Raw genomic sequence first — 5,872 nt, forward strand, 5'->3', positions numbered from 1 at the left:
CATCTCTGCCCCTCAACACAGGAGCCTTCCCCCCCCCCCGCCCCAGGGCTGTGTCCTGAGCCCCCTCCTTTTCTCCCTATACCCCCACAACCATGTTGCCACGTGCAGCGCCAATCAGCGGATCAAATTTGCAGACATGATATTTCCAACAAAGATGAAATAGTGTACAGAGGAGAAGTCAACTCCCTGACACAATGGTGCTAAGAAAAATGTCAAAAAGATGAAGGATTTGATTGTGGCTTGCAGGAGGAACAGAGGCCCCTATTGACATCAATCCGGACTGTAGCTAATAGCGTGAGAAATTTAAAGTTCTTTGGTATACACATCACCGAGGATTTCACCTGGACTGTGTAGTGAAAAAAGTACCACAGCATCTCTTTCACCTCAGATGCTGAAGAAGTTTGGCATGACCCCCCACCAAATCCTCAGGACTTTCTACGGGGGCACCATCCAGAGCATCCTGACTGGCTGAGTCATCACCTGGTATAGGAACTGTACTATCCTCAATCTCAGGGTACTTCTGAGAGTGGTGCGATCAGCCCAGTGCATCTGTAATTGTGAACTGTCATCTATTCAGGACATTTACAGCAGCAGGTGCAATAAAAGGGCCTGGTGATCATCAGGGACTCCAACCCCAAACTCTTTCAGCTGCTTCCGCCTGGCAACAGTATGACAGCATTAAGGCCAGGACCAACAGGCTCTGGGACAACTTCTTTCACCAGGCCATTAGTTTTATACATACACATTAATCTGATTGCATATCTGACTGTACACACATATACACAAAACAATTCTGTATACAATCTCAGTGTTTAGGCAATATCCTCCCACATTTCCCCTCATTATTGCTTGTATATAGCAACGGAGATGCAACTTAAAGATTTTTACTCCCCCATGTTGTGAGATGGATTTACAAAATACAATTCTAATTCTGCCTCACTAACCTGCACAAGTGCCAGATGTGTAAGACCCTGATTTTAAACTCTTTCATGATATGTTTCTTTGCAGTCTCCAAGTGCCAGATGTGTAAGACCCTGATTTTAAACTCTTTCATGATATGTTTCTTTGCAGTCTCCAAGTGATTTGTAAATTCTCAGTTCTGGCCTCAGTCATTCTGGATTTTAATTTTTCTACCATTGGCAACTGTAACGTCAGTTATTTGGATCTGTGGTTTGGAAGCTGCTGTCTTGTTACCTCTGCCTTTATCTTTAAAATGTGTCATCATACCTACGCCATTATTCTGACTAGTGCTCACCAACGAGCCCTAGCAATGACATTTGTTCAGCATGGAAGTGGGGCATTGACCCATCAAGTTTTTTCACTGTTCCTACACTAATCCTATATAATCTCCATACAGAACAAAGATTAGCAAAACTCTCAAAAAATCTATACATGCATCAAAAACAAGAGAGCTGCCAAGAAGAGGTTAGGATCAATTAAGGACAAAGAGAAATTATGCCTGATGACAAATGAAATGAAACTAAATGAGAATGAGATTTCAGTTAGCTCCTTGAATTTCAATCATTCATTTTTGATCTCTTATTGCTACAGTCAGGAATTTCCACCTGCTGTTAAAGGACACCAATTATATCAGTGCCCAAGAAGTGCAGGGTGATCTGCCTTAACGACTATCATCTAGTAGCTCTCACATTTATGGTGATGAAATGCTCTAAGAGGTTAGCCATGGCTAGAATCAACTCCTGCCTCAGCAAGGACCTTGACCCATTGCAATTTGCCCATCACCACAATCCCACTGGTTCTCCATGTGGCCTTTGATCTCCTGGACAATACAAATATCTATGTCAGGCTGCTGTTTAATAACTACAGCTCAGCGTTTAACACCGTTAATCCTTAAAGTTCTGATCAAAAAGCTTCAGAACCTTGGCCTCTGTACCTCCCTCTGCAAATGGATCCTCGATTTCCTAACTGGAAGACCACAAATGGTGTGGATTGGAAATAACATCTCCACCTCGTGACGACACTGGCATGATTCAAGGATGTGCACTAACTGCTCTGCTCTATGCCCATGACTATGTGGCCAGGCACAGCTCAAATTCATCTCTGTTTGCTGATGATACAACCATTGTTGGCAGAATCTTAGATGGTGACAAGAGAGCGTACAGGAGTGAGATATACCTGTTAGTTGAGTGGTGTCACAGCAACAACCTTGCGTTCAACATCAGTAAGATGAAAGAACTAATTGTGGATTTCAGAAAGGGTTCGATGAGAAAACACATCAATCCTTGTAGAGGGATCAGAAGTGGAGAGAGTGAGCAATTTCAAGTTCCTGGGTGTCAATATCTCTGAGAACCTCACCTGAACAATGCAGCTACAAAGAAGGCAAGACAGCAGCTTTGTTTTATTAGGAGTTTGAAGAAATTTGGTATGTCAACAAAAACATATGTAGATTTCTGCTCATGGAGAGCATTCTAACTGGCTGCATCATCTTCTGGTATCGGGGGAGGAAAGGCTACTGCACAGGATTGAGGTCAGCTGCGGAAAATTATAAAATTAGTCAGCTCCATTATGGGTACAAGCTTCCGTAGTATCCAAGACATCTTCAAGGAGTGGTATCTCAGAAAGGCAGCGTCCACATTAAGGACCCCCACCACCCAGGTCATGTCCTCTTCTCATTGTTACCATCAGGAAAGAGGTACAGGAGCCTGAAGGCACACACTCAGTGATTGAAGAACAGTTTCATCTTACGTGCCATCTGATTTCAGAATAGACATTTAACCCATGAACACAACATATGTTTACTGTAATTCAGTTTTTTTCTCTCTATTATCATATATTGCATTGTACTGCTACCACAGAGCTAAATTTCACAATGATGATAGTAAACCTGATTCTGATTTTGTGTGGATGTCTACTACAGATTCAAAAATATGACAGATTACAAGCATTGCCAGACCATAGAAGGTCAGATTAGAGAGTCTTAACTTGTAGTACTGTTATGAAGGATGAACAGTTCTGATGGACAATGGGGTGCAGAGTTGCCCATATTCCCCCCCCCCGGGAGAATCACAAACCGTTACTGTTGCTATGCCGCTCATGAGAGAGAGAGAGATGGAAAAGAAAACATGCAAGAACATCTGCTACAGGTTAAGAGAGGGGAGAGAGACTTGTTGATTCACCGTATTATGACTTCTGTGAGGGTTAGTTATCTTATACCATTCTGTTCATTAACATTCCTCAGTGGACAGCTGGAGTGGGCTGGTTTGATGGAAACAGTCATTCAAAATTGATTGATAACTGAGACCCCATGAGTAGGGATAAAAGTCAGGTCTGGAGAGACACCCTTCAGATGCACCAGGGAACACACCATTGAGCACTGATTGAGTGTTGGAACCCTCAGGAACGGTGGGGCATCGGAGACCGAACACGGAGATCGTTCAGTTAAACTCACAGTGTTATAGCTGGACTGATGGGGACTTGTGTGTGCGTCCACTCATGCCAGAGTGATGAGTCCACCACAGAAGAACGGTCTAGCTGAAAGACAGAGGGGTCATAACTGAACGGCCACAATGACACGATGGATCAAGAACACAAAGGAAGGTTTGCCTGACTGTAGCTGTTACATCTCGCTCGCTCTCTCTCTCTCTCTCTCTCTCTCCAATGATTACAACACAACCATACCTACCTCAGCACGCATGAACTGAACTGAACTTTATACTTTTCTATGACAATTCATTTACCCCTAGACATCAATAGAGCTTGTTTATTATTGATTATTATTATTATTCCTACACTTTTAGGTTTATTATTGCTAACTTGTGTTATTTATATATTTGCATTATTGGTATTGATTTGCTTATTTTACTAATAAACACTTTTGAATATAGTACCACCAGACTCCAACGGATTCTTCTTTCTCTGCTGGTTAGACACCCAGTTACGGGGTACGTAACAGTACTATTGTGCAATCAATGATGAGCTGTCCAGAACCACTGGAGAATATATTGTACTCTCTTCCCCAGAAAACTCATTGCTTTGCTGCTACATTGCATTGTACTGTATTGTTTGAATGTCTGAATGCCCCTCAGCTGTTGCTATTGCATCTGCCTCCACCACTTCCCCAGCAGCATATTCCAGGCCTCCAGCATTCACAAGGTAAAAATTTACCTTGTAAGTCTCCTATAAGCATTCCTTTCTCAGCCTAAATCTATTTTCTTAACTTTCACTGTATACCTAAATCCATAAAACCTAGTTGAGTCAGATAAACCTTTCTGAGGAGAGAACTCTAGTTTTTATGTTATATTTAATCCCTGGCAATAGCGGTTGAGCCATACAAAATATGAATCTAGACCCACAATTCCTAATTTATATCCAAAGTAAGTTCAATGACTTAATTTCACAAAGTGAACTGTATTGACTTGACGTCATGCCGCAGCCATTTGACAATAGTTTAAAAGATGATTTGATGTGTTCAAATGTTTAGAAAATCTTGTTAAATAAGTTAACTCAAATGTTTCTCTGACAGTCATGTAGTTCAGAAACAGGTCATTTGGCCAAATGGATGATTCAACCTTCAAATCCATTTACACTAATCCTGTATTAATGCCATTTTCTTTTACAGTACAGCACAGGAACAAACTAATGATAAGCTAATTGTACCAGTATTGATGAACTTGCATCTTTCACCAATTTTAAATATTGCTACGAATTCCATCTCTGCTTTTCATTAATTTCTGATAGTTTTTGTTGCATTTTGCATTCCATCTCGGCTGAAGACCTTCTACTTTCACCAGACGTGAATTCATCTAAAATACAGCGCCCATATTCGCCCCGTGCTGTGTACCCACCATGCTATGACCCCTGTGCTCACTCATTTAGAATGCAATTATTTTTTAAAATTCTTACTCTTGTTAATAATTTCCTCCATACATTCAATGTCTCAGCTACCTATAAACTACCTTCAGCTTTGTCATAAAAATTACCTGTCCAGAGAAATCCTTCCAGCATTAAATTTTGCTTTGTTCAAATCAAGCAAAATCATGTATGAAACACTGCAAGTTATTAGTTTAACATAAAATGCAGTATTTTGTTAAAAAATGCTTTATGTTATTTAATTTATGGTCAGAGTAGTTCTCCATCAAAACTCTTGGCTGTTATTATTTTAAGTGTCATGTATGGGTCTATTTGTTTTAGTGCATGACTCCCCTAGCACTATTGACTGATAACTTACCCATGTGTATTGATCTGTTGTTCTCTCACTACAAAGAGAATATACCAGTTAACCTCAACTCCATGTGCATGCCTTTATTTAATTGATATGCAGTTGTACAGACACAACAAACTGGCAACAAGTACAAACCTGAATGTCAGCGAATATCACCAACGGCACCAATAGTTACGGGACACCAGAATTTGGAAGAAGGGAGAGAGACAGTGAGAGGAAGGAGTGAATCAGGATGGAGAAGGCCATCACGGATACTAACAAAAGGATGCCTGAGTAACAGTGCATGGTGCACAGTGAGAGAAGCACAGTTAGCAAAGTTAAATGTTAGTTAGTAAAGTTAGCAAAGTTAGTAATGTTAAAATTGTACAAGGCATTGGTAAGGCCAAATTTTGAATATTGTGTACAGTTCTGGTCACCGAATTATAGGAAAGGTATCAATAAATTAGAGAGAGTGCAGAAACGATTTACTAGGATGTTACCTGGGTTTCAGCACTTAAGTTACAGAGAAAGGCTGAACAAGTTAGGTCTCCATTCATTGGAGCGTAGAAGGTTGAGGGAGGATTTGATCGAGGTATTTAAAATTTTGAGAGGGATAGATAGAGTTGACGTGAATAGGCTGTTTCCATTGAGAGTAGGGGAGATTCAAACGAGAGGACATGATTTGAGAGTTAGGGGGCAGGAGTTTAAGGG

Source organism: Hypanus sabinus, chromosome 1 (genome assembly GCF_030144855.1).
Source record: "Hypanus sabinus isolate sHypSab1 chromosome 1, sHypSab1.hap1, whole genome shotgun sequence".
Classification (NCBI taxonomy): domain Eukaryota; kingdom Metazoa; phylum Chordata; class Chondrichthyes; order Myliobatiformes; family Dasyatidae; genus Hypanus; species Hypanus sabinus.